Source organism: Ornithodoros turicata, chromosome 8, assembly GCF_037126465.1.
Source record: "Ornithodoros turicata isolate Travis chromosome 8, ASM3712646v1, whole genome shotgun sequence".
In the NCBI taxonomy this organism is placed as follows: Eukaryota; Metazoa; Arthropoda; class Arachnida; order Ixodida; family Argasidae; genus Ornithodoros; species Ornithodoros turicata.
The window spans coordinates 21,004,675-21,024,236 of NC_088208.1; the positions used below are offsets into that span (position 1 = coordinate 21,004,675).

General features: G+C 43.9%; 1 long non-coding RNA gene across 1 annotated transcript; it reads left to right on the top strand.

Moving 5' to 3' along the window:
• Positions 1–738: 738 nt before the first annotated feature.
• Positions 739–19,054, top strand: LOC135366047 (uncharacterized). Its single transcript, XR_010414069.1, has 3 exons — positions 739–899; positions 1,466–1,578; positions 18,659–19,054. It is a non-coding gene; the product is annotated as an uncharacterized LOC135366047 (long non-coding RNA).
• The last annotated feature ends 508 nt before the right edge of the window (positions 19,055–19,562 follow it).

The following is a 19,562-nucleotide window of genomic DNA, read 5'->3' on the forward strand; positions in this document are numbered from 1 at the left end:
ACGCCTCGACTAAATGCTTTTATGAGGATAGGGAACTAGAGTACAACTTTATTTCAGGATGATTGGTAGGGAGTTTGTGTACTGGAGTAAAATGTAACGCCTCCCTGCACATTGGCTTTCGTATTTTGGATTCCAATAGAACTTATGAATAAATCTATTATACCATGATGGAAAAAGTTGTCCCGTTATGTGTTCGGATCCTGATAGCAGTTTTACAACCGGGTGCCCAAGAGCTTTTAGTGCAACGTGAGCGATGCTTGTATCTATTCCGCCTCCTAAATTCTGCAATAAAAGTTGGAAGGCGTGAACTTAGTTGACGCATTAAATAAGCGAGCTTTATTCTTTGTAGCGTTGTTGCAAAGTACAGTAAACATCTTGAAAGAAAACACTGGCGGCTTCAAATGCTCTGCGTCAGGCACAAAGTGTGTAAAGTTTAAAGTACAATGATAAAAAACGAAGGCCCCACTTGCGTTAAAGGTATCGTAAAGCACCAGACAGGCAGTTTATCTTGACGGCGTATAGTTTAACAGCTTGTTGCTTGTAAACCCAGCGCTCAACGAGTTACAAATGTGACAGAGAACGCTTAAAGGGGTTGGGACTCTTTCGTAGATGTGGTTCATTGCATCATGGACGCGTTATACTGCAAATCAGAAAATTCTTCTTCTACGTCTCTTACTTAGCGAGATACAAGTCCTCGAACACACTCTAGTGCAAAGCGCTGACGTCAGAGAGCTCAGAGTTGCGTCCATTGCCATTGGCAGCCGTAAGCACGTTACTTCTCGTGCGTTGACTCACTGGCAGCGGTGTGCGCTGTGATTAACTTGCTAGCAAAATTGAATGGTGAAATAAGGAGCCTCAACGCGGAGCAAGGCCGCAGCAACCATGGAGGATCTCTAGAGGTGAGTTGAGTTGAGTTGATAAGAAAATAAATAGGGTGGTGGAATAGGGAGGTGAAATAGGATTCCTGTAAGGAGAATACAGGAACTCTAAGATGAAACGGTTCGGGGTGATGCCTGGCGGCAAATAATCCCCAATTCGCCAAGCAACAGTGATCTATGTTCCCGACTGACTTGCTTTGGTTGCTGGTCCTGATGGCTACGTGGCCGACACGAAGCCAACTTCTTTCGTTTTAGACCCAGTGTTGCCCGCATGCAATGTAGTTTTCCTCCGTACTTGAAGAGCTATGCGCGTTTGGTGATCACTTCTGGCCCGTAATTTTTTAATTTGAATTTTTTAAAACTTTTTAAATTCTGTGTTAGCTCCGCGAAGCAACTGTGGCTATGAGCGGCGTACAGGCGTGCACAGATGGAGAGAGGACAGCAGGAAGGAGTGTGGGACAGGTTTTTTTCTCTCTAAAAGTATGAGTGCAATTGTGACGAAAGTTGTGACGTAAGAGCATATACTGAGTGCAAATAGATAAGTCTTCTGTGCATGCTCCCGTATTACTTTCCACTCTTACTTACAGCTCGGCTGTCATCATAAGCTGGCCTCGTTAAAGGAGCACTGGAGACACCCCGAACACATTTCTTTTATTTTTTTACCGAGTGATGCGGGCATACTACTTGCAGAAGCTGTCACGTAAGTGGTTTCCTTTTGTGAAACACGAACTCTATGAGAAAATTAGCTCACGAAAGCGTACGCGCAGCGGCAGCGATATTTCCCAGCTCCTACTGGCGTGCTGTGACGTCCATACCAGCCGAGCACGTTCATTGGCTGCCGTAGTAAAGCATTTCGGGTAGGTTTCTACGGGAACTATTCAAAGAGAAGGAGGATCTCACCCTCGTTTTCTCTCCCCCAAATGCACTACGAAGGGTACGACAGTGCGGTTCGGGGGTTCGAATCCGCAAAACCATTCCGTCCCCTTGGCTGCGCCATTTTTTTTTGCAACGTTTTCGTGTTCTATGCCTCACGAGGTACCCTGAGCCCCCATCTGACTTTTGGAGATCGCGGTCACCGAGGAAATTGCTATTGGAGGTTCGTGCTGGCTGACTGCACAGTGCACCGTCTAACCACTAGGCGGCGACTCTTCACCGCTCCGGACGTTTATCCGGGTTCTTTTTTTTCTTTCTTTCTTTTTGTTCGGTGCTTCTCGGCGAGAAATCAGTGTCCAACAGTGTTTGTTGTACTGAAGAAGAAAGAAGCAGAACATCAACGGGTTGCACGAAGTATTTACTTCCGCACTTGAGCGTGTATTTGCATATGTGCAGCGCCATCTTTGCCAGGGGGGGGGGGGGAAGCCAAGGCACTGTGTTGTTGTTGGGGCCCAAATGCATAGCCATACAGCACTGTACGTTGAGGTTAATGTGCATGGAGGAACGCCAGGTTTTCACAGGGTTTTAACTTCGGCGTAACCTATACTCGTATTGCTGTGTAATACGAGTAGTTTACTGTGTAAATATGTGACATACCATACCTGTTTTATTCATTTATTAACTCCCTGTTGTAAAATACTACTTATTTGAACCTACGGGTGCCGTTGCGCTGCAGAAACTTTCGCACAACAAGGGTGGTTGTCTTCTGCCGCAACTTCGTTGTTTCGCGACGTAAAGCCAATAATTACCATTATCATTATGAAATTTATTTATTTATGAATGAATTTATTTATTTATGAATGAATTTATTTATTTATGAATGAATTTATTTATTTATTATTTATTATCTGTCATAACATCGAGATACTAAATTGCAACAAGGTAAAGGCTTGGGGTAGTATCTTGACAAGGTTGACATAATGCAGGACTATGACAAACATGAAGAGGAAACACATGTGTGTCTGTCGCTTGTCGATAGTGTTACATTATGTCAACCGAGATACTAGTCTGTCACAGTTCGAGGGCTTTCTGTGATGTGCTATCATTTCTGTTTCTTTTCTTTCTTTCTTTTTTTTTTTTTTTTTTTGCCGTAACACATATATTGTAACAATCTTCTGAATGGATATAACTGTTTTTAAAGAGATTTCTTTCGTAAAAAAATGATTTCGCGAAGGTGGGGTCCTTTCTGGTGGGTGCCGAGGCAGCTGCGTAGCCAGAAAAATATTTCAGGAGGGGATCTATGGGGACTTTCCACGGGAGAGGAGGATTTCCCCTCGTTTCCCTCTCCCAGATGCACCACCAAAGATACCATTCAGGGGGATTGAACGCCCAGAACCCCCCTCTGGCTACGCCAGTGCCCCATGACGTACGCTCCATCTGCCCCCTTTAAATCCACTGCATATGTGATGACTGATGAGCCATAGCCTATAGTCCAAGCTAAGAACGGCCTTTTTAGTGTCGGACTAGTCCCTTTTAGTCCTTAGTCCTTTTTCAGTCCTCATTAGTCATTTTTAGTGCCTAAAAATCCGGGCCTTATTGATGAGCCTTGGCCATAGTGCAAGCTAAGGACGACCTTTTTAGTGTCTTATTAGTCCTTTTATAGTCCTTAGTCTTTTTTAGTCATTTCTAGTGCCTAAAAATCCGGGCCTTAGTGATGAGCGATGGCCTATAGTTCAAGCTAAGAACGGCCATTTTTATTTCTTAGTAGTCCTTTTTAGTGCCTAAAAACCCTTGCCTTAGCGAAGAGCCATAGCCGTTCCATAACCACTTTCAAGCTAAGAACGGCCTTTTTTCGTCGTTATTAGTCCTTTTTAGTGCTTTATTAGTCCTTATTGGTCTTTTTTAGTGCCTAAAAATACGGGCCTTAGCGATGACTCATATAGCTATCGTTCAAGCTAAGAACGGCACATCATCCTCACGGTTATTTGTTCTTATTGGCTGCAGTGGCCAACCGCATCACTCCACTTTGCGACAATTATTTATTTTTAAGCAATTAGAAACAAGAATAAAAGTTCATTTGAGGGATCGTAGCTCATTAGGCGTCCCTGTATGCGGCATAGAGATTTGCACAGCAAGCCCAAATGCAAGGTCATTTACCGTTGCAGCGCGGCCTCCATGTGCTGCCATCATTTCAACCACGTGTTTTTTTGTTTTGTTTTTTTTTTTTTTGTTCTTTTGTACAGTCAAACCCCTTTACAACGAAATTCAGGGGACAGCAAAAAAAATTTGCAGTAAAGGTATTTTCGTTAAAAAGGATGTCCATTATTGGACCTGTAGGGCTCCAGCGGGAGCGCAAAAAAATTTGCTGTAGTGGTATTTTCGTTAAAAAGGTGTTCGCTATAAAGGAGTTTGACTGTAGTAATAAAGTGTGAGATGGGGTTTGTCTGCACGTGAAACGGAGATGATTATAGCCGACGCCGTTCCAGGACAATGACGTAATAGACCTCTCCCTGTATGTGAACAAATGACGTCATAGTGTTCGACAGCGCAACCAATTTGGTAGAGTTGAACTATATAAGCTCAAAGCTACGGGCGAACAAGGTCGCGCCCGAAAGCCACGGTCTTGAGGGGATTACGACGGACTCTGAAACAGACGCGACCTTCGGTCCTACTTTTCTTTCAATAGGAGGCAGCGACCAAGTGGTCATTCGTGGAACCCAGCCCCTCCCCTTCCGATTTGTTTCGGTTTCAGTCTGTCTACCAACGTCATGATGACGTTTTTCGGGTAGAGGTCTATTGAAATGCAGAATCTGTTTTAATCGCGCCCGTCATATACCTCTTCCACACGGACAGTCTTCAATGAGGATTGAAACCAATGGGTATTGAACATGCGCATAGCGCCACCTAGCGTGTAACGCGTCAGGGAGCATTGGACTCAATGCTTTTTGAGAAGTTTTTTTTTTTTTTTTTTGTAGCAGTATCTCGGCTATAACAAAACAAAACAACATCTTCAACAAAGCATCCACTTTATTCACGTTCCATCCGTAACAAAACAGCATCTTTCACCGCCAGGGGCAATACCCTACCCGTAGCAGTTGAGCAGTACACCGGTGCAAACTACCGTATCAACACACGATCAATCAATCAATCAATTTATTGAGCTCCCAAAAGTCCCATACGGGCGTTACATGGGAGGAGGGGGTTACAGGAAGTGAGGAAAAAGATAGAGAAAAAAAAAGGCAGTAAAACAGCAACAACGTTATACAAGTAGGTTACACAAGGTATCATAAATGACGCAAGATTTATTAACTTGAGATAGAATTACGAAATTGAGACGGGTCTGTTATGGTAAACGATGTGGGGCGGGAGGTGATTCCAATCAATGGCAGTCTTGGGGGAAAAAGGAATTTGAAAATGATTGAGTGTTACATTTTAAGCGGGTGACTATGAGTTCGTGGTCGATGCGAGATGATATTCTGTGAGGAGGATTGATATAGGATGACCTGATCGTAGGAGAATGGTAGAACTTGTCAAACAGTGATAAGCGTGCGGCCCTCCTACGGACGTGCAGTTCGGCCATGTTGATGTGTTTTTTTTTTTTTTTATGAAGAGGTACTTGTATATGGTGAGTAGTTACTAGTGATGAACCTGGTTGCGCAGTTTTGAACGGCTTCGAGGTCGCGCACAAGGTAAGCAGTAGATGGATCCCATACGGCAGAGGCATACTCCAGCTGAGGCCGGGCTAATGTGATGTAAGCCAGGTGTTTATTATTAGGGGGAGCAGACGAGAGATGCCGTTTCAAATATCCTAAGGTGCGGTTAGCTTTGTTAACGATGGAACTTACGTGGATGTTCCAAGAAAGAACGTTTTGCAAATTAACACCCAGATACTTATACGATGTAGCGGACGAAATTACAGAATAAGAGCGGTTGAATTTTGGAGTTTTCCTACAAAATGGGACGTGGCAACATTTATCAATATTGAGTGACATTAGCCACTTACTGCACCACTGATCGATGAGGGTGAGGTCATCTTGAAGGATGAGGTGGTCGTCGGGAGAGGAGATGCAGCGATAATGGACACAGTCATCGGCAAAGAGAGGTATGTTTGACTGTAGGGACAAAAGGCAGGTCATTAATGAACAGGAGAAACAGGAGAGGTCCTAACACGATACCCTGCGGTACACCGGAAGAGACTGGGTGGGCATCTGAGAGTACGTTATTGACGAAGACAGACTGCGAACGGAAACCCAGGAATGCAGAAATCCAAGATAACGTCGTGGAATCAATATTAAAGCTCCGCAGCTTGGTCATTAGTCGGCCATGAGGAACCCTGTCGAAGGCACGAGAGAAATCAAGGAATATGACGACTGTCTGAAGTCTGCTGTCCAGATTAGTATGAATATCGTGAATGAACGAGGCGAGTTGGGTTTCGCAGGAAAAATGTTTGCGGAAGCCATGCTGACAGGGCGAAATGAGGCCATTAGACTCGAGAAAGGACATTATGTTTGAATGTATTATATGTTCGAGAATTTTAGATGGCACAGTCGTTAGTGATATTGGACGATAATTGTTAGCGTCGTGCTTGTCACCTTTCTTGTAGATAGGGATGACTTTACCCACCCGCCAGTCCTCCGGGACGACAGCAGAAGATAACGACTGCCGGAAGATAGCAGTTAGATAGGAAGAGGACATGATCCTAGTGCCCTTTAAAATTTTACTGTTAATGCCGTCTAAACCACATGACGAAGAAATGCGAATCGAATCGATTAGCTTTAGGATACCGCTTTCAGATATGAGGATCGGCTCCATTTGGGGACAAGACAAAGGTGGACAGCTTGGTATGTCAGACGGACTTTCTGTTGAAAAGGCCTGCGCGAAAGTATAGCCAAGCAATTTTGCGCTCTGGTCAGGCAGGACAGCGCCCCTTCCTTCGTGAAGTAATATCTCATTATTGTTAGCTCTGGCTGGATTTATAGTGGACCAAAATTACTACACCACACGCATAACAACACACATATCAAAGGAGAGGAGAAGAGATATTCATCAATAAATCTTTGAGTTCCGAGTTAGCGGGTGTACTGTAAGTAAGGCTCTGTCCTGTTCTTTGCTGCGTTTGTTGAATATGCGCATTCCAAAGTACCAACCACCCCATCTTGACATTTCGGTGCACATTACCGTAAAGTTTACCACATCGCATACAGCTTGCGAACAATGGACCAAACTGGATGGAGACGGCCTTGATGACAAACCACGATGGAGTGGATCGTACACGGGGAATGCGCGCCGTTCTTTCTATGGCACCGGAGAACATTCATGACGTCCAGCTTCAATGGACCTCTTCAAGCCATGGCGGAATAGACTTCTCCTCGAGAAACGTCATCATGACGTTGGTAGACAGACTGAAACCGAAACAAATCGGAAGGGGAGGGCTGGGTTCCACGAATGGGCACTTGTTCGCTGCCTAGTTCCGAGCGTAGTTCAACTCTACCAAATTGGTGGCGCTGTCCAACATTATGACGTCATTTGTGTACAAGCAGGGCGAGGTCTATTAGCAAGCAACCAGCGCCGTCGGACCTTGCCTATGACACCTTGCCTTACGACATATCCAAGTCCATACTAGCTACTTTACGAAAGATGAAAGGAGAGAGAGAGAGAGAGAGAGGTGTTTGACAGATTGTGCCGTGTGATTGACAGAAAGAGAGTAGAAAACAGATGATAAAAATAGTTCTGTCCTCTCGGATAAAATAATCTTCGGCGGGTCATTGCTTGCGACAGATATGCGAGATGACTCGTTGTTTACAATGCGTCTGAACTCGGGATATATGGGCTCTTGCACAATCACCTCTCTCTCTTTCTCGTATTTATTCAATTCAAGGGAACAATTCTGTTCCCAGACATATATATGCTTCTTTTTCATTCCTGACGGCGTCCTGTATGCGTATGCACTCGTGCTGAGTGTCTTTCCTAGAAGCAGAGCAATATGTTGGGATACCCGACAACACGTACTTCCGCGTAAGCCTTTCGTGAGTAAGGGATTTCAATTTCTGGAAGCCACACGTGCGAAACAACGCAGTCATCCCTAACTAAACGCTCACGCTATTCCTGCTGTTCGCGTTTTCTTTATTTTCTCTGTTTGATATTTTTATGACGTCCGCATTTACGACAGCACGCAATCAAATGACACCCGCCATTTTTTTTGTCTTACAAGACTCCCTCGAGGTGGCGCACGGAGCCGACTTTCCATGGCTCTCTTCTCGCAAAAGATGTCAAGGCAATCCGATTGCGATAGCAGAAGACAGGTACTTTTGCTGTTTTTGCTTTCCTCTACACCGCATCCTACGATCCCGTGCAGTTCAGTCCGCTAGCTGAAAGGAAAAAGAAGTTAATCAGCTGAGATTTACTTTATTGGTTATTTTCCGTTTCTAATGGCAGGAACCGCAGGGAATAAAAGCACAGGAGCCGGTAATCCGCGAACATCAACGCTGGCACCGTGCCATGCGGTCTCGCAATAGAGCTGCAGCAGACGAATGATGATCCTGTGACCTTGTTTCCTTCAAACGATTTTTTTGGCGTCAGTTTTGCCAGAAGCTCATTGGAAAATGATGTCACGTGCGACACTAAAAGTGGAGTATTGAAGGCGGCTCCGGGGCTGAAGTGGCAGCAGATAAAGAATCTCGAGGACAAATAGACAAGGCGCGTAACAAGGTCTACTATAGAAACGCAGCTGAACGAGAAAACATGCACAGCTCGGTACATCAGGACTCTTTTCATGGTCATGCGAAAAGAGGACGAAAAGCCATACTTCTGTTTGGGTTGGTGGAAATGTGTATTTAAAAAAAAAAAAATAAGATAGCGCAGTCTCAGGGTTTTGTTGGATGTACCTTAACTTATAAATAAAGGTGCTTACATGTGCGTAAGGCACGTAGGCATGGTAATTTTCTCTGGTAAATTTTAAAGCTTTTTTAAATCAATTTTGTCTCTGGTAACACTCGGACGTTTCCAGCCTCTGCTGTCTTGGACAGGTCTGTTTCTTTTTATGGTTCGTTGCTAAGCAGTATTTGCGACAAATTTTTAATAAGGTCCAATACTATCTAATTTTGATCGTACACGCATTCCAAATATCAAACTGTGGATTTTTATATTTCCGCGACCGTGTTACACACACTCTCGACACGCCACCAACCGGAGCACATATAATACTCTGCAGTTGTGGTTTCGCGAAATGGCAAATGCGCTGGGTGCAAGAATCGATAGCCTCTTTCTTACCGAAGCAATATAAAAACCGGAGATGCGCAGATGCAACAAGAACTTCGACATATTCCGGCTTATATATATTGCTTCGGTAAGTCGGAGATTATTGATGAGAGAAAGGGAAAGACCCCTTTCTCTCAGTGTCACTCTCTGCCCCCCCCCCCCTCCCCACGAAGCTCTAGCTAAGAAAAAGCAGATCAGTTGTTTAGGCCGAAACATTGGAGAGAGGAAGTACCGTAATTTCACGCGTATAAGCCGCACCGCAGATAAGCCGCAGGACGCGTTTTTTGGGACTTTTTGAAAATTTTCTGGCAGATAAGCCGCGGGCAATACGAGACGACTGATTTGTGCGACAAAGGAGACCATAGAGAAGGCCATAAACCCTGTGGTCCATACTCCGGGATCGGCACAGTGTACAACAGAGAAGGTCAGTTCTGGAGTTCTACCAAGATCGGATTGTGCCCTTGTCGGGTGTTTTTCGTGGGCTGATGGGTCAGTGATCTTCCAGAAGACGTGAATCACTGTCACCACTTTCCTTAAAGCTGCTTGGGGGAATGCACCAGGAAGATCAATCAACTCGAATGTGGACCCGTCCTTGTTACGCACTGTTCGTGCATCGGCAGGGCAGTGCTGTTCCAGAGACACTGACCCTTTCCAGAGACCCTTTCGTTAAAATCGACGTATGGGGAAAATACCAGGAAAAAATAGTCATCAGATAAGCCGCACCGGCGGATAAGCCGCAGGGCGCCCGTGAGAAAAAATAAATAAATAATAATAATACGCGTGAAAATACGGTACGTATTTTATCTCTCTATCTATCTATCTATCTATCTATCTATCTATCTATCTATCTATCTATCTATCTATCTATCTATCTATCTATCTATCAATCAATCAATATTTTTGTTAAATTTATTATATATCTCTCCATGATGTCCAGCTACCACTCTTTCATTTTTTTTCTTTGCCATTATGTAGTTTTTTTTTAGCACTATCTCCGCTTTATAGTATCTTCATCTTGAGATTAGACGTGAAATAGCGGATGAACCGATCTCTCCTATATGCAGGCAACGCGATATACATTACAGGAAAGATACGAGACGGTGCGGAAACAGGTCCTTGAGCTCGATTCTCACGCGGGAGAAGAAAAACGGTCATCCCTGCTGTCTGGCTTCTCTTGAGCCTAGTCACAGTGGTTGTGCAACCGCTGTTGGCATAGAAAGGGAGAGGGGGTATTGGCAATTACGGGAGTATACAGTTGTTACGTATTCTCAATGGGTCGGGGTCGTTAGGTAAAAACAATAAATTTTCGTGCGAATCAGACGGTTGAACGTATTTTATTAAAAAGGAGATCGTTTCTATTTCGTCGTTTTTAAATTTCGCGTTAGCGCCGCGAAGCAACTATGGTTATAAGCGGTGTATAGACGTGGACAGATGTAGAGAGGACAGCAGGAAGGATTGGGGGACAGCGGGGTTAGTTTGCGTCCTGGGCCGACTTCAAGGGGGAACTGTGCCGACATTCGCCCGGGAAGTCTACGGAAAACTCGGGGAAAACCTCGGATCTAGCACAGCCGGTGGTAGGATTCGAAATCCACCACCTCCCTGTCTTGAGCACGACCTTGGTTATACCAAATCAACCCAAGGAAAACCTCAGACAGCAGAGTCGCTGTTTGGGTTTCGAACCCACCACCAACGAGAGATTGCTTCTACCCACCCGGCCATATGCTACACTGGTTTTTTCGTCGTCGTCTGCTGGTCTTTTGAGAACACGATAGGGATTAAAATGACACTTCAAAAAAAGAACAGGAAGAGGAAGGCTAAAAAGAAATTACGGCTGTGCGAATAGTCATTTTAAAACCAGAAGCGACTTTCGAAGCAAATATGGTTACATAATCGAATCGATCTTCGAATCGAGCACCGGCTTAGCTAAATGCCTTCGCTTGTGGAGTCTGCACGCGTGCTGCCGCTGAACAATTCGAGTATATTCGGTTTCAAGGAGACATTCTTTTCAATTCGAAATTTGGATACAGGAATCTGATGTTCGATGCGGAGTTCCAATCGACTATGTACAGGATTATATATTCGCTGTGGTATTCGAAAAATCCGAATATCTATTTGGACGGCCTCGAAAGAAATATGATGAGGGTCACAACCACTCTCAACGATACGGATAAGTTATTTCTCTCATCAGCCCCGTAATAAGTGTCGAATTTTCACACCTTTAGCTGCCACTATATATGCTAGCGTTAATATGAAAGGTTGCACGCTTGAACTGAGTGAATTGAAACGACTTTCGTTGCTATACATATCGAAATATATAGTGCTTTGTTTACGCGAGAGAGCCAATGAAGCCAGGGGCCTCTCCGCACACACACACGCGCGCGCGCACGCACACACACAAGCTAACAAACAAAAAGGGAGAAACACTGTACACTGTAAAAAATAATAAAGAAATGATAAAAGTACAAGAATTGTAAGAAAAAGGAGTGAGTAAAAGTAAGCAAAAGAAGTGGTGCAATTACAAGCATATATCTATATCTATATCTATATCTATATCTATATCTATATCTATATATACGTATAAATAATACGATTGTAAGATATAAGTTGTAGAAGTAAGTAAAAGAAAGAGTGAAATACATAGTAATAAAAAAGAAGTAATAGTAAAAGTACAAAGAGAAATTTTGTAAACCCATAGAAGAGTGGAACGCACTTACCCTCAGATGTGGTGTCCCTCGGATCTGTTACGGCATTTGGCCAACAGTTGGAGTCTTTTTTTAAAAAAAATAAGTGTTTTGTAGTTATTACTTATTATTTCTGGTTACGTATTATGCATTACTTATTATTTGTAGTTTTGTACTTATCGTAGTCGTCACAATTATCTTGGCTGTCTCATGATGTGGTTGTTTTGTGCCTTCTTTATTTATATTGTGAGCGCATATAGGCATTATCTCACAGTTCCTTCTGGTTCAGTTATATACGCATTCTTTTTCTGTACCTGTATGGGCCCGAGATAGGGCATGCAGTATTGTTCAATAAAAAAAAAACAAAGTAGCAAAAAAAAGAGTACGCCCAGCTCCTTCCTGCTATCCTCTCTCCATCTGTCCACATCTATACGCCGCTCTAACCACAGCTGCTTCGCGGCGCTAACACAGAATAGTGATAAAAAAAACGGACTCTAGGAATAGAAGTAAGTGAAAGAAACGGCAAAATAGTAAACAAGAAACGGTGAAAGCGCAAGGACTAAGATGCTAAAAGAGAAATCGAGGAGTAATAAAGACAGCGACGTAAAAAGTGAAAAAAGAAAAAAAATCAGGGTTAACCTCCCCATGGAGGACTCTACGTCTGGTACATCTTGCACTGCTGTATAGCCGCGCGGCTGGCGTAACGCCAGAAGGCCGTCTTTAAACGACAGTATAAGGCTTCCTTTTTCTTTCTTTCTTCTTTGTTTCTTTTGTTCCTCCACCGGTGATAAGTCACAATGACATCCGAACGGCCACGATGTATAGAACAATGCTTAGTACTTCCAAAGCACATACTATAGCTTCTTTGAATGTACAGAGTCTTTGCTACATGCAGACGACACGTAACCCTCTGACATCTTCCAGGAGCTTCACTTGTTCTGAGTTGCTTCAGTCGCTTACGTCAGAGAGAGAAGGAGAGAGAGAAATAGACTTGGTGCTTACGTGGTTGTTTGACAAGGGAACGTAACGCGATATTTGCGGACTCGCCTCACCTTAAAGGGGCGCTAAATCGGAAGGATTTTTCCTCGCGGAAAGGAAGCTAGACCAGTGTTTCCCAAACTTTTGGCGGTGACGGACCCCCGGAAGCGATGAGAACCAATTCACGGACCTCCCCCCCCCCCTCCACACACACACAGTCACGACCAGTGCATAACTAGCAACCTCGTCAGCTGCTGCGTGCTTTCGATACAGCTTCAGAAACCATTCCGGACTGGTTTCTTCTTCTTGTTTGTATGTGTATGACGCGGACAAACGTGCATTGCAGGACATTTCTATCGGGAATTAGAAGCTAGCCGTTGAAGCATGCTTGTAGCAATTTTGGAAGTTCTCGGTGTTTGGAAATCGGGCAGCATGTACGAGCGCGTGTTTGTGGGGACGACAATCCTCACTGAAATGTGAGAGACGGTCGCGGACCCCCACGGACACTCTCGCGGACCCCCAGGGGTCCGTGGACCACACTTTGGGAAACACACTGAGCTAGACGACGTTGCAAGGAAGGAAGGGGGCAGCCACCCCCGTGATCTTAAGCGGTGCCCCCCCCCCCACACTTTTCGTGCACGGAAATTGTTACCAGGCTTGCGTGTCCACCTATATGAACTTTACATAGTGCAGGGTTTTATTTTTAAGGCGGACTCATGCGATCTAGTTAACGTACGTTCGCTTTCGAAGAGAGTTGGCTGCACAGTGGCAAAATTGTTTTCTTTTCGTTTTGCTTTCCTCGCGCGCTTTAAGGAAGTAATGTGACAGGCGCGAGCGTGCAGACCATGCTAGAAAACGACAAAGCCTTTATTTTCATTCGCAGGGATCTGGAAAATTGCAGTAAGCTTGTCAAATTTGCTGATTGCAATCAACTCGAGAACTGCTACTGCAGGGAATGAAATTATTTTGGCAGAAATATCGTGGGTGGGCGGGCCGAGAGAAGCGATTGCATCTCCCATAGACTCCCATGTATTGAAAATTTGACAAACTTTAATTTACCAAAAATCAATGAACCGCGTTAGGCCTTCAAAAATATGTCATTCCCTAGGTAAACTAGAGGGGAACATGCCTGTACCTGTTCAGTGTAGAAATTTAGCGATGTTTTCGAGAACCCTGCGAACAAAAATCCCCCATAGACTTTCTTAAGAAGTGAGTCCGCCTTAAGTACAGTGACGTAAAGTTGTTGCTTCACGCAAACATACGCTCCGCGGTGCATTCGTGGATGGTGGTGCTGGTGAAAGGGGTCGCCGTTGTCGGCCTCACAGAGGTGGGCAACGTCACGACTGACGCCCCTGGGGGAATGTGCGTCCTGGGCCGACTTCTAAGGGAACTGTGCCGACATATGTCTGAAAGCGTCTGAGGAAAACCCAGACAGCACAGCCGGCACCGGGATTCGAACCGGGGTACCTCCTGAGAGTGACACGCTAGCAGCGAAAGGTACTGCATAAACTAACAGGAGGTAACCCAGTCACCTGTTTACGGTACGGTAAGTCCGTACGGTAAGTACGATACGGTACGGTAAGTCCGTACGGTACCATTCGCTGCTGGCGTGTTACTCTGAGGAAGGAATAGGCCGGAGCGTGTTCCGTAAATTTTTGTCCAGCACTGTACCACTACCAGTCTGACAGAAGACACATTTCAAACTTAAATACGTCTATTTCAGGTATTCACGTAGAGAAAGACTATCCCTTTCGTAATTAACCGAATGCCGTAAGAGAGAGAGAGGGGGGCAACGCGGGAGAGGTCACGTGCTCGCAGGTACCAATGGGAATGGCCGTAGCTCTCGTTCCTCTGACGTCAGAGCTCGACGAGCATACGTGGGTTGGAGGGTTTATATCTCGCCAAGTACTACACGTAGAACAACGATTCTTTTCTCCCCGACAGCTCCTTTTTCTTCTCCTGGGCCGACTTCACAGGGTACTGGTGTCGACGTTTCCCTCGCACATTTGACACACACTCGCGGCTGACCCCCTTAGGAAGTAAAATGAGGCAACAAAGAAATATCGAACGTCATAGCTTTCGAGAAGAGCTGCAAGAGCGTCATTCGCGCACGTGATTCGTTGTCTGCTTTCCGGACGCACTCCAGGTGGCGCGCGACGGCGCACTTATGCTGCCTGAAGCCACGGAGAAGTCGTGGAAATGAAACTCTGCGTAACAAGACAAATATAGCGACGCAAACTTGGCCTCCCGTGCACTAGAATCGGCTAATACCGATGGCAGCGTGGCGGACTGCGAAGAGTTGTGTGCATGTTCCGCCAGGGGCGCCACCGATGCATAACAGAAGTGAGCATCAATATGGGAATCGTTATGGCTCCTGCAGCTGTAGAGCCCCTAGCCTCACCCAACATGGAGATAAAGTAACTATTCATTGTTCAGTGAGTAATTGTACGATCGTCAGACATGCAAATAACAAGTGGAACATTTTATTATTTCGTCTTAAAACTAAAAAAAATGTAAAATATATAGGGTACAACGGAACAACAGATGTAGAAATTCCAAATACAATTCTTGATTATAACGTGACAAAAACAGGAGATTTTGGCCTCGTTTCAATCAATCAATCAATCAATCAATTTATTTTCATTCAATCATATAGCACATATAACACAGAACTGAATGAACCAGAGGGAAAATCCCGGTTAAAGGTTCCTTCGTGAAAAGTACCTAAAAGTCAATGGAGCACTAGTCAGGAGTTAGGTAAGGCTACAAGGTACAATACACTAAGGCAAAAACGAAACAAACAAAACCGGGAAAGATAAATCGAATTCAAGCGATAACAACTATAATCAAATCAGACAAATTAAACTGCATTGCGAGTTAATACATGCCTCACTCGATTCCTAAACAAAGAAAAATGACGGATGCTTATTATACGAGTATCAAGAAACAATTGGTTCCACTCACAGACTCCTCGAAACAAAAATGACAGCCTCCCATAGTTCGTTTTCACCAAAGGTATAAGTTCAACCTACCACACACTCCAGCCCAGCCCTCATGCGTTGGTTCGAATTGAGGTGACTAACATTAATTTTTGCCAAGATAAGATTATGGTTTAAGATGGCGGTGAGTCAAGTTGAGTACGCTGTAAGGAATTATATCGTGAACTCTAAGGATATGAATGGCATGATATGGGAGATGAGAGAAAAATGGCAAACCAAACGTGATGCTAACAGCACGGTTTTGTGTCACCTGAAGAGTACGAAGATGCGTTTTGTAAGTTAAGCCCCAAACAGGAGCACAGTAAGATAAGTGGGAATGTATAAGGGCATAATATAAATTGAGTAAGATAGACGACGGGAAAAAACTTTATTGTTTTCACAAGAACACTTATACCGTATGAAATCCTGCGGATAATATGGTTAATGTGCAATGTAAAACGAAGATGTCGGTCAATTAACACGACTCCTAAAAATTTGGTGTCATGACGAAATTGTAATGAACTTCTCAGAAGGGATAGTGAAGTGGGCGTGACAACATTATGCTTATGAGAATGAAAAATCATGGTTTACGAAATATATTGTGCCAGAATGATATATTTTAATCTTCAGGGTTGCAAACTGTGGGCACTTTTTTTCCGACGCCGAGGGGAAAAAAAAGACCGTCATATTTTTTCAATTTCTCTGTTATTATTGTTATTATTATTATTATTATTATTATTATTATTTTTCGTGCTCTCGCATCTGTGCTGTCGACGCGCGTATGCTCTCAGCCCTCCAGTACAGGAGTACGCGCCTCAGTCAGGATCATATAGTGCTTCACATGAACACACGTCGCGCACCTGCTGCATTATATCACACGGGCAACGAGCAACGGGTCGTATCATATGGTACCGCTCTCTAGTATAGGGTTCCGCGTTTTCGATTTTTAGTTTTGGCCGGATTCGGCGTATGTTTTTCGGTGTTTATTGATTTTCACGAAATTTAACCTTTTTCGATATTCTTCCTGGCGTGTACATGGTTTACCCGACAGTTATCGGCGAATAGAAATCGCGATGTAATTTCCGCACGACGCTAATTCAACATGGGCGTTGTTCGTTTGGGGTGGCGTCTTACGGTTAACGAAAAATGTAAACGGGGGGGGGGGGGGGGGGGATATATTTATTAGACCAAAGGAAAAAAAAAAAAAAAGACGGAGGGAAAAGTCAGCCAAACGGGACGTCGACTTGCTATTCCGGAAAGAGAGAAAAAAAAATTAATCTTCCGCGAGGGACGTTAAATACGGGGTGCCGTGTGATGAGCTTTCATCGCACGTTAAAGAACCCTCAGGTGGGCAAAAGCAATCCACAGACCGACCGCTGTGGCGTCGCTCATGATCTCAGTTGTCTCGCGACGTAAACACCTAATTATTATTAGAAAAAATTAATGAACGAAGAATAAAATAAATAAAAAAGAAAACAAAAGAATTAGGAAAGAAAAGATAAACTAACAAACGGTGAAAGAACGGACATTTTTCGCAACCATCGTATTCCTGTATGGTTTTCCGATCTGCATCAACAACTTGCTGGGCCTGAGCAGCAATTTATCTCTGACATCGTTCCTGGAATGTCCCTCTGTATTCGCTGTTTTTCGGTTAGAACCGAATGAGGGAAGGTTTACTCGGCGTATATGTTGTTCGGTTGTTCCCCAAAACGGGGAACCCTACCCATTGGATACATCTTCTTTACAAGAACAAGGAATACGAAGAAGCCTCTCGTGAATAACGTCTAACACGACAAGCAGCTCATCGTTCGTCCCTCTGTTATCAGTTTAGGGTTGAGAGCGGAAGATACGCATAGAAACCGAGTCAAGGCTGCGAAAAGGGCACGATATCGCTCAGATAACTAATTTCCACAAATAAAGCTAGAGCAAACGACACGCGTTCAAATAAATACTACTTACTAATACATATACGACTAATAAATATGTGCTATTCATAATAATATTTACTCTGTATTGTTTAATAACATTTGCTTAGGGTTTCTATGCTTAGTATTTACTGTAGTATACACTTATACTTTCGCTTCTTCATGTTAGCAGGTGTGTTAAAGTAACGAGATTTCAATTTTATAGTTCTATAGTTTTAATTTTATTTCTACTTTCTATTCGCATTATGAGTGGATGTGCTTATGATATTACGTGTCTCGCTGATAAACTCTGCCCGTAAGAAAATATTACGCAATGCATGTCTGCACTCTGCACTCTTGGCGGTTTTTACTGCGGTATTCATCTACGGCAGTAGTCACCGAGCTTCGAAGCGGGGGTGGGAGTGGGGGTGGGTGGGGGGGGGGGGGTGGACAGGCTGTATGTCTATGAGTATATGCATCGGCAGCCGAGATGTATTGGGCAATCTCTGAAATTTCAGGGGGGCGTCGCAAAAATTCAGGGGGAGTGTACACCCCCGGGGGGTGGGGGTAGGGGAATCCCTGAATTCTACGGTGTCTCCTTCTTTCTTTCTTTTGAGGTATAGCAAGTTGTGTTTCCTCTAGCTAATGTATCATCTTCTATTTATAGCAATATCCCCCTTCCCTCATCTAAACGGATTTTCTCTTTCGACGTTTCCATCTAAGGTGTTGTCTTCATGTTTCGCTCTTGTACTGTCGCTTCCCGAGTTTCCTCTGTAAGCGTGCTAGAGATGAACGATATGGATCTTCAAATCAATCAATCACTCATCGATGGGAAGGCATCACAACAAGATTGATAGCTTGAAAAGATTTAGGCGAGCTCTCTCCATCGGAGAGGGTACTGCAAGGTTTCCTGCATATAGTTTACTTTAGTGACTGTTAATTTCATTTTATAAAACAGGAAAATTAACTAAATGTATTAATTAATTGATGATTATATTGATGTTATTCATTGTATTATAAATAATTTTATCAATCGAGCTAACATTCAGTCAACTGAATAAAATTCCATTAACTACATTAATTTTATTAATTTATCATCCCTACTCCAGGCACACAAAGGGACAGAAAACACAACTGAGGACCTCTTCGACTGTGGAAACTATCCAAGCTCCAAGCCCAAGTCTTCTCAATCAGCACATCGTGATGATGATGATGATGGCCCAATATTGGACCAGTGCTGCTAATTTCATCTTGGCACAACATTGGAACATAATTGACAAGTTCCAGCCAATATTGGGTCAAGGTGCGTTGTACTGCTTGGGTTCTGACCCCAAGAATTTTGCTTGACCTCCGCGCGCCCTCTCAAAAGCAAAGCGTGATATGCATTGTCTTATCTCGTGGGCAACTTGGCAAGCGTCACACCGACATCTCTTCTACCTTGCAACGTCACAATGCCGCTACCTTTCCCTTCTTTTGTGAGCAGTGCTGTCGACAACGTGGAACAAACCTGCAATAAAGGAAGGTCCACGCATAATTGTCTCCGTTGGAAAGAGAGCGTACTTCAATGGCGTTTTTACGTACAATATATATATATTGTATTTATTTTACTTTTTACATTGTCTGGGAGGACCAGTAGAGAACTACAGAGTTCGAACCTCCCAATATATCAATTAATTGTTTTGATATGCTTCAGTTGCGTCAACACAGTAACATACTCAAAGACAGGAGTAAGGGTTGCATAGTTGTCATCCCCGCTAAAACATTCGTATGTGTATAAGGTCCATGTCCAAGAAAGAAAAAAAAAAAGAAAAAGGAAAGTAACAAGAACTGACAAAGAGGACGAAAACAACAACAAGAAGCCCGAAGAACCAGCAGCTACAGGTGTGACCCCCGCCTCCCACCTTTACGATATCCCAACACCCCCTGGGATAGAAAAAAATCCTACGCAAATTTCTTCGCGCTAATGATTTATGCTAAATATGCGACAAGTTTATGACGCGACACCTCCCCAGT